Genomic DNA, 10,721 nt, shown 5'->3' with positions numbered 1-10,721 from the left:
AGCTTTGAGGGCATGGTTCAGACCCTGGGTCTGTATTACAGCAGGCTATTGTGTCTGGCTCAACAAGACAGGGTTCTGGAGTCCCAAGCTGGCAAAGAAAATGGGCTCAGAGGTAGTTTCAGCACATCAGATGACAGTCCCAAGGGGGTAGCTGTGACCAAACCTGTCACAAGGACTTACATCTATTCACGTACTCATGGCTGGCAAACAATACGTGGTCACTGATTATTCGGAAAGCAGGGGACGAATGGCATGACGGACAAAAATCAGTCTGTCTTCTGGCATTGATGATTGTACTAGCTACCTTGTCAAATAGTTCAAAGACTTCTGGAGGATTTATGAAGGAGGTCCACCACATCCCTGTATGCAACAATAGTTGCTGCAATCTTGTGCCAGGACAGATCTGATACCTCGTGTAAATATGTAACTCTTTCTATTTGATACAAGGCTTGATAAAAACTTGGGCGGTGACCACTCACCAAGTCAAATCATTCAACTAAGGGCAAAATTTAACTCCTTAATATTCATTGTCCTACAAAAAAAGATTTCTAAATTTTCTGCAGCATCTCTTCACTTATTTTAAGCTATAACTGAAATAAAGTAACAAGTTCTTGCAGGCCATTTTTAGCTTGAACTAAACCACTTGAACCATGATTTTGTGCTAGGCAAAATGATTTCTTGGTGATATAATCAATTAATTGCTGGCACCTTTTTAAAACTAAGCTTCCTGGATATAATTTAGATTAGTTCTGCTTTAATAAAGGCAACTTGGAAGCATGTTATTTTATCTTTACTTATTTTAAAATGGGAAGAGAAATATGTCATAATGGTGCATTTATGAAAGGATGAATGATGCCTAAAAGCTACAGTCATCCCACAGTTTCATATCTGTTTTTTATTAGATCTATAATTAATCCTCGCTTACACTCAATGCGTGTGACTCATACATGCTGACAGAGGAATGATGACAAAACATGGTATTGTTGATATCATAGAAGTTTCACTGTAAGGCTCTTCAGTACATATAGAACGCCCCCTTGTTTAAGCTGCTTACCCAATAATCACAAGTCACAACAAGGATTGTCTCAGTCCACTCTTTCAAACAACCCTTTTATTTTTGTGCATTAATCCAGCGCTCAGTGAAATTCTAGAAACATCTTGTTTTTCCTTGTTTACTGAAAGTTACTCAATGGAAGTCTATTTTTAAACAATCAGTAAGAGTTACTAGGTATAACAGCTGACCAGGCAGGCTTCACAACTCTATTTGCATCTCTGAAGCCCTGGAGGACAGAAAAGAGTCTTTTAATTGGTTATTCAACTTTAGTAGAAACATGCTTTTAGGAAATGAGGCCTACACTGTTGTCTTCACACCAGGCATACTAGCTCCTGTTGCCATGGAAATCTGCTATCGCATGCTAGGTCCAGTGATGTAGAAAACAAGATGGCTTCTTCATTTGTTTAGCCTTAAGGAAAACTACAGATATCAACAAATCATTAAAGGGCTAACAGACACTCAGAATATTTGACCTAAATAAACAACATTTATACTAAATTGTTAATATCTGCATAAGTTTTACCTTCTTGAATGTTTCGTGAAAGTTCTCTTCAATTCTGAACTAAAAAATATATTTAATGTAACTTATCTTAAATGTCTAGGTTTTGATTTAATCCATTTACAGACAGATCCTGTACCTAAATGTTCAAGTGGGGTTCTCGCACACTTAAATGGGTTTAATTTGTTACTCAATTTAACAAGGAATTTAAAAATCAAATAATGGCCACTGATTCAGTGGGTCTCAAAACAAAATATTTCATATGCTTCTCCCCACAGAGCAGAATTAGTGAGAGTAGAGCACTCTGAATTTCACACAGAAATCTTGTTTATTCTGGACTTGGTAACACATGATGCACTAGATCTCTGCATAGTGAGAGACTGCTGCCTGATCAACCAGTCTCTGCTGGCTTGAAAAGGGAGTGACGCTTCCCGGAAAGAGGGAATGTTATATGGAGTTGGTACTTTGGGGGGTGGAGGACATTTAAATGCAGGAGAGAGAAAAACACACAGGAGAATAATCCCATTTAAAAATAAAATATAATCCTAGGAATCAGTGAAAATAATTTCATAAATGCAGATACCATGGGTACATTCATATACAGGAACCACCAGGTCAATAGAATAATAGATTACAACCTTAAGGTTTCCATAGTCAAGTGTTTCTGTGGTTCTAAAGCGATTGATTAAACTGGTAGAATCCTCTTCCCCCACAACCAGCTCCACAGGGAATGATGTGGGAAATTTCACAAGTTCTTGAAAGAAACATTGATGAAAAAGGATCTGTTTTGGTAATTCTTCCAACAAAGTCCTTCACTGGGAGCTTTTAGCACTCTCTGGAATCTGAATGATAAAAGAAACCAATTAACAGTGAGGGACTGGATAGAAAACAAATGGACAAGTTTACTACTTCCTTAATTGAAAGCTATCAGTGACAGATACATATATGTATGCATCCCCATCTATGCTATTTATGCTTCTTGGCTCTATGAGCTAAGATGTGAAAAAATATAATAGACAAAAAAAACCCTGTATGCAGGTTTTGTTTCTTTTTAAATTTTTAATTCTCTTTTGTTATTTTGGCCAGTCACTCTGGGATATCAGAAGGAAATTCCTCAACTCTATTTCCCAAGCTTGATTTTATAAACTGTAGAAAATATTGAGCGTAGAGGTTCCTTGTTTCATTTACATGCTGCCCTGGGATTAAAAAAAATCAATATACAGTCCCTACCCCACCCTACACCCTTACAAATAAAAGGATTGAAAATGCAGTCATTGTTTTCCTGTACATTTATTTAAATTTCCAGCAGTGTTACAGAATACTCTTATTGCAAATATGAGGGGAGGGGTGATGATCGATGGTCACCCTTTACCCATAATATTTTTCTTTCTTAACAAGCTCCAGGCATATTGACCCAGATCTTCAAAGGTATTTAGGCAACTAACTCCCATTGAAATCAATGGAATTAGGCATTTAAAAACCTTTGAGGATCTGGGTTATTGTCTGTGAATACAATTGCATTTGTGCTTCTCCATTATACAATATATTAATTAAACAAATTAGTTACCAAAGGGGAATAGTCTCTGCCCTCCATACTGTACCCAAAACTTCTTTTATTTCAAATCTCCATAAATAAAAGTGTAAAACACAATATATAATCTCCTGTGTTGGTTTATACTGTGGTTCAGTTCAGAGAGATAGTTGTCAGTAAATATTTTCCTAAACTCCTTTGTATTACTTATTCATCAGGAATTTTACATATCATTACACTTGCTTCTCAAATGTATTTGTGATAGAATGATTTGCGATTCTACCTCATTTTATATGTTGGGTATAAAATTGCTAGAGTGCTCTGTGAGGTACACTATCAATGCCTGATCCTCAATCAATAATATGTGAGTATTAAGGATAATTCTGGCTAGGACATGCGTGAACCCAAAACAATTTGGTATGACAATTTCATTATCCACTCAAAGATTTGTGTGCTTAACTGAACTATTTCCAAACTTCTTGGTCTGCAAATGTTGGGCTGGCTTTCTAATGAGATTTCTGGTACTTCCTACATCTGGCTGAACTGGAGTATTTTGAGAACAGTCTGTCTTTAGGTATTTTGGAACATTTGCTTCTGGCCCCTTGCAGAACTTGAAGTGCAGACATACACACATGAAAAATAATGAGAACTAACTACCTTCACATTTTGAATAATAAAAAGTTTGGGTCAGGTTCAATTTAGTGTTGGAAAAAAGCTTTGTGTACATAGTTGTTTTATCTGAAATGGTTTGCTTATTACTATGGCACTGAACTCTCACCTGCTTACTGATGGTCAGTGAAAATAATATTGTCTGAATTTATACTGAGAATTGTGGCTTCCCAACCAGATAAGTGCTGCTTAGTACCAGAGTTTGGAACCACAATTTAAGGGCTGGTAGATATCAGAGGGAGAGGAAGGAGGACACAAATTTTAAAAAGAAAAGGTAAGATAAGAAATGGAAGTTTTGATGGGGGAAAGAACAAAGAAAATTGATATAATAATACCTAGCTCTTATAGAGCACTTGTCATTAGTAGATCTCAAACAGCTTTTACAAAGGAGGTCAGATTCAGGAAAGAAAGAGGAGAGGTATAGGAAAATGGTGGATGAAGGAATTTCATGATTTAAAAGATGAGAAATATTCAATTGCAAGTAAAATGTCTGCACTCACAACTGATTTCGTAAATCTGTCCCTGGTAATTAATCACCCCTTGTACTCTGGTGCAGTGATAGAGCAACTAATTTTTCCTTGGAATTCTGCAATGTCTCTCTTGATTTCTGAGTTCATTTTCTGGATTAGGAGGTGTTATGGAAAGAAGTTAGTGGTTCTTGAAATTCTCAGTTGAACATACCTGCCAGTATTTGAAAGATCCCCAAACTAAGGATAATATACTGCTAAAAGTGCTTGCTCTGGCCACCTATTATTCCTCCTTTGATTTAATAGTTCTCCTGTATCTGCAATTGCCTTTCTTATATTTCCTAATATTGTCTTTAAACTTAAGTTTCCATGCCAATCAGTTTAATTTTATATTGCAGCAATCATTCAAATACCTCCCTGGGTTGCAAAAGAGAGATAGTGGTGGAGTATGGGGATCTGAACTCTGTTTCATTTCCCTTTAATGCCAGCTAGCCAAAAAAAAAAGTTTTAAAAAGGAATAAAGGGGAAACAAAATTCCCCTTGAACAACTCATGTTTTCCCTGCAGAAGAAACTGAGTTATGCACACAAGAGTGCAAAGTTACCTCATCACATCAGAATCATATGGGGGTGGGGAAGGAACCAACTCGGTCTAAATAACCAGGAAGACACTCCTCACAGGCAGCCCCAGAAGCAGGCTGAAAGTTTTAACTGTGACCTACTAGCTGGGAGTCCCTGTACTAATTTGAGATGAAGAGAAGCTGGTGAGATTTCCCACAATGAGTGTGTGTTGGATGAGTTGAAATCATCCTGCTGGATTCATCCTCCATTGAAAGTCAGTTTAAATTGAGCATTGCTTCTCCACTAGTCCCTTTTCTCCCATGCGTACCAGGAAGTTATTACCCTTTATTGTATCCACAAGCAGCTGCTTCCTCAGAGTACATTTCAATCTACGTGTAGAGAGTTAAATCCTTTTTTATTATAGAAGGCAGGTACCTGCTAACAACCAGTTAATGCTGTACAGCAATTTTCATTATAACTCCTTTGTTTTCAGATGTTTTAAAATTTCAGAAATAAGAACTCTTTGGGCTCATATTCTAATGATTTGGTCTCTGCCCCAATGTGATATTATTGTTAATTTAAAGTTAAAACAAAAACACAAACCAGCAATTTTTGACCAGGTGAGCAAAAATGTTTCCTATCATCTTAAAAAAAATAATTGTGTGACTTTTAAAAAAAAACTGATAAAATGGGGGTTTGGCATGAAAAAAAACATACCCTGAGGATAGGGCACAACCTTGATGCAGAAAAGGAATAACTAGCATAATGTGTTTTTTTGAGATTTTGTATCTGATCCAGTAATTTAAATTATTAATGTTTATTAGAGTAGTGCCTAAGGGCCAACTGAGAATGGGGCCCTGTAATGGGGTCCACAGTGGGCCAAGGAACCTAGCGGTTAGTGTCAACTCGCTTGTGGGGCTATGGTAGGGGAGCCTGGGCCTGCCCAATCCACTGGGATCCGACCCAAGGCCCTCCGAAGGTCAGCAGGTTTTGGTCTCTGTGAGGGGCTCTCTGAGCTGCATTCCCAGGATCACTTACTTCCACTGCTTCCTTCCCTCAACTTCTGCTCCAAGATAAGGGGGAAGGAAAAGGGAAACCAAAAGTGCCAGCCACACCTTGGGCTCTGCACACAGTTCTGTTCCTTCCGGGAGGCTTCTCCAGCCCCTTTTGGCAGGAGTCTTCAGAGTAGGTCTGAACTCCTCCCCTTTCTGAGCTGGGTTGCACCCTTTTCAACTCTGTCTCCAGAGGGAGCACACCCTGCATGGTTGGAGGGGTGGGGCTAGCTGGATCCAATATGGTCCTTTAACCCCTCCCATCCCAGTGTTTGTATACACCATCACAGGCCTCATTGTGCTAGGCACTGTGCAAAGTAGTAAATGGTGCCTGCCCAGAAGAGCTTACAGTCTAAACAGACAAAAGAGACAAGTTCTATGCTAAGGGCTTGAGTTCTATGTTAAGGGCTAACTCTTCCTGTGTGGCCACAGGTTCATTTTTCATGACCACATAGCCAGTTCAAATGATCTGGAAATGTATTTGGGGGGGAAAAAAGCACCCTCTGCAGAATACTTATCAGAAAGACATCCCTACAGAGGAACAATTGACACAAACAGATGACCAAAGTGAATTACTGAGCTGGGTGGGAGGAAGAAAAGCAAATAATGATAGATGAGGGGCACCAAATCCTATTTTGGCCTAGTGCATCTATGGCAGACCCAGTATACAATCTAGACCATTGACTAGCTGTGTTGCCCCTGCCTTCTGACCTGCGGTGAACTTTACATTGCTTTGCTGTTATCTCTACTCTTAGGCCTGGTCCCCACTAAGTCCCCACTTCGGACCAAGGTACGCAAATTCAGCTACGTTAATAACGTAGCTGAATTCGAAGTACCTTAGTCCGAACTTACCGCGGGTCCAGACGCGGCAGGGAGGCTCCCCCGTCGATGCCGCGTACTCCTCTCGCCAAGCTGGAGTACCGGCGTCGACGGCGAGCACTTCCGATCGATCCCAGAACATCGATTGCCTGCCGCCGGACCCTCCGGTAAGTGTAGACGTACCCTTGGACTGCTCACAATCTGCATCTAGCATGAAAGTCATTCCCAGCTACATCTGTGTACACTTGCAACCTGCCAATCATACCCAGGCTTTTACCAGCCTGAATTATACTGCAGGTTGTCTCCAGCACACTCCCAGTTCCAGATTTTCCCCAGAAATGTATGTCTTGTACTTCCCAGCAATCTCCTGGACAATACAAGCTCATATAAAGTCTGTCATTTTATTAATAGAAATGATATGTACAAATCCTGTTATCCCAAATGGAGTTTCCCCAAAACTTCAATTCAAACACACTGATTTAGATAAAACAATAAAATACATTTATTAACTACGAAGAGATTTTAAGTGAATACAAGTAATGAACAGAAAGGTCAAGATAAATACAAGAAAAATAAAGATAAAATATAACTAGTGCCTAACTTAAACTACATTCAATTCAAAGCAAAGTTTTTCTCACCACATGTTCCCAGTAGTTTTACTGGCCAAATTTCTTAGACCAGGACCCTTTCTTCTGTGTAATGGCTGCTTTCTTTGTTCCTTCTGGTGCAGTGAATCAATGGACAGAGAGTGAGAGCGAGGAGGAGGGGTCCCTTGGTGTGTTTCCCCTTTCTTTTTATAGTCCTCTCCCCCCTTTGAGAAGCATTTCCGGCTGGGATCATAGTGACAGGTAGACTCTGTGGATTTGTCTATTTGCTAAGATGTAGATTTTTTTGCCCACATCCCTTTCCTGCCAAAGAATAACCACTTAGCAGGTAATGGCCCATTGACATTGTTTACACCTGGCTGAGGTGTCAGTTTGCCTTCTGTCTCTGAGGAACTGGTTTGGCCACTCCAGACTAGGAACATGTTTTAGTTAATACTACACAGTAGAATCTTATAACTTTTCATATATCTGTGGCAACATTATTTTACCAGGACAATGATGACCAGCAAATTGAGTTTTCAAATGATATCTCACAAGGCATACTTTGTACAAAGATTATTACAAAAGTGTGCAAGGTGTGAATACAGGGGGACTGTCTGTCACAGCATCAACCTGTGTTCTTTTTTTATCTTGTCCCAGCTTCTGGAGTTCTAATTTACTTCTGTTATCTTCATCCAAATTCTCTCCAAGTCTAATGCTCTTTCTTGTTCCTATTGCTCCAATGTAAAAGAAGCAAAGTAAAGCAACCTTTACAGCCCTGCCCACCCATTTCTGCCACCTGATTGGTTTCCTCTTTGTTTATAATGAGATCCAGGCTGTATTTTCTTAAGTAGCCTCTGCATCAGGGTTCTATGGAGTTTTTCTGGCATTTGCAGTCTTCTCACAACTCCAGTTTATAATGAAAATTATAACATGTTGTAGCACCTCAGATGACTTAGAACAACGCTTTCTTAGCTCTCGTCCCCATAATGCCCCTACTCTACTTGCGCTGCATTGATGACATCTTCATCATCTGGACCCATGGAAAAGAAGCCCTTGAGGAATTCCACCATAATTTCAACAATTTCCATCCCACCATCAACCTCAGCCTAGACCAATCCACACAAGCGGTCCATTTCCTGGACACCACTGTACTAATAAGCGATGGTCACATAAATACCACCCTATACCAGAAACCTACTGACCGCTATACTTACCTACATGCCTCCAGCTTCCATCCAGGACACACCACACGAACCATTGTCTACAGCCAAGCTCTAAGATACAACCGCATTTGCTCCAATCCCTCAGACAGAGATAAACACCTATAAGATCTCTATCAAGCATTCTTAAAACTACAATACTCACCTGCTGAAGTGAAAAAACAGATTGACAGAGCCAGAAGAGTACCCAGAAGTCACCTATTACAAGACAGGCCCAACGAAGAAAATAACAGAACGCCACTAACCGTCACCTTCAGCCCTCAACTAAAACCTCTCCAGCGCCTCATCAAAGATCTACAACCTATCTTGAAAGATGATTCCTCACTCTCACTGATCTTGGGAGACAGACCTGTCCTCGCTTACAGACAGCCCCCCAACCTGAAGCAAATACTCACCAGCAACCACACACCACAGAACAAAAACACTAACCCAGGAACTTATCCTTGCAACAAAGCCTGAAGCCAACTCTGTCCACATATCTATTTAAGTGACATCATCATAGGACCTAATCACATCAGCCATGCCATCAGGGGCTCATTCATCTGCACATCTACCAATGTGATATATGCCATCGTGTGCCAGCAATGCCCCTCTGCCAGGTACATTGGCCAAAATGGACAATCTCTACGCAAAAGAATAAATGGACAGAAATCTGACATCAGGAGTCATAACATTCAAAAACCAGTAGGAGAACACTTCATCCTCTCTAGTTATTCAGTAACAGACTTAAAGGTGGCAATTTTGCAACAGAAAAGCTTCAAAAACAGACTGCCAAGGAGACACTGCTGAACTTGAATTAATATGAAAATTAGACACCATCAAGTTAGGCTTGAATAGAGACTGGGAATGGCTGAGCCATTAAACACATTGAATCTATTTCCCCATGTTAAGTATTCTCACACCTCTTGTCAAACTGTCTGTAATGGGCTATCTTGATTTGACTACAAAAGTTTTTTCTCTTAATTAATTAGCCTCTTGGAGTTGGTAGGACAACTCCCACCTTTTCATGTTCTCTGTGTATATATATATCTCCTTACTATATGTTCCAGTCTATGTATCTGATGAAGTGGGTTATAGCCCACGAAAGCTTATGCTCAAATAAATTTGTTAGTCTCTAAGGTGCCACAAGTACTCCTGTTCTTTTTTCAGATGTTAATGTGCAATCAGAGTGTGTGCTTATGCATGTATGTGTGCACATTCGACCTGTGTGCAGTCCAGTGAAGAGATTCGTTTTTTAATAGTGAGATTTGTATTTCATCAAATGAGCCATCAACATATTTGACTCATTTTCTGAAAGTGGTAGACTTTGCTTCTGTAGATGCCTTTGGAACAAATATTTGGACATTCTGATGTGTATCTGTGTCTCTTTTATTAGTCTCTCTCTCTTGCATATAGCATCTGCAGAGCAATGTTCTATAGATGCAGTTGTGGGTCTGTAAGGCCTTCCTTGTGACATTGTGGATATCATCCAATTCACCTTTCAATCCATATTTGGGGACCTGTCTTTTACTAGTGTTAAAGACACCAGTATAGGTTTCCTAGTACATTTAATGCAAAACAACATATTGAACAGGTTCTGCAAAGTAGCAAAGCCTGTGGAGAAGAGAGAAATCAGAGGAGTTACAAACAGGTCTTAAACATGCTGCTCTTGTGCAGAGTCTGCAATGTTAAAGGGAAAAATAAGCTATGCACATTTTTAATTTGGCAACAGCACTGGAATCCTCATCTGTAGCAGAGCATTCTGAAACATTTTTTAAGTAAACAGAGCCAGCAGCTAAGAAGCTGGAGACTAAAGCAGATTTACAGAATTATCAGATACATAAATGAACATGGTATGTTGGGGAAGAATCAACACAGCTTTTGTAAAGGAAAACCATGCCTCATCAAACTATTAGCTTTCTATAAAAGTGTCAGCAAGCATATGCTCGAGGGTGATCCGGTTGATAGGCAGGTTTAAAACAAACCTAAGGAAGTACTTCTTCACACAACATGCACTCAACCTGTAGAACTCGTTTCTAGAAGATGTTGTGCAGGTAAAAAGTATATCTGGGTTAAAAAAAGAATGAGAAAAATTCATGAAGGATAGGTCCATCAATGGCTACTAGCCATGGCAGTAAGGGATGCATCTCCTGCTCTAGGTGTCCCTAAACCTCTGATTACCAGAAACTGGGACTGGATGACAGGGGATGGATCACTCGCTAATTGCCATGTTCTGTTCTGTTCAGTCTCGCTAAAGCATCTGGCATTGGCCACAGTCAGAAGAC

General features: G+C 39.8%; 1 long non-coding RNA gene across 1 annotated transcript; it reads right to left on the bottom strand.

Moving 5' to 3' along the window:
* Positions 1–1,080: 1,080 nt before the first annotated feature.
* On the bottom strand, positions 1,081–7,498 carry LOC128833537 (uncharacterized). The gene is made up of 2 exons (XR_008444262.1): positions 7,289–7,498; positions 1,081–2,395 (listed from the first exon to the last, which is right to left on the bottom strand). It is a non-coding gene; the product is annotated as an uncharacterized LOC128833537 (long non-coding RNA).
* Positions 7,499–10,721: the final 3,223 nt, after the last annotated feature.

This window comes from Malaclemys terrapin, chromosome 3, assembly GCF_027887155.1.
Source record: "Malaclemys terrapin pileata isolate rMalTer1 chromosome 3, rMalTer1.hap1, whole genome shotgun sequence".
In the NCBI taxonomy this organism is placed as follows: domain Eukaryota; kingdom Metazoa; phylum Chordata; order Testudines; family Emydidae; genus Malaclemys; species Malaclemys terrapin.
Note: the sequence above shows the minus strand (reverse complement) of the source record. Positions and strands in the feature narration are given on the sequence as shown.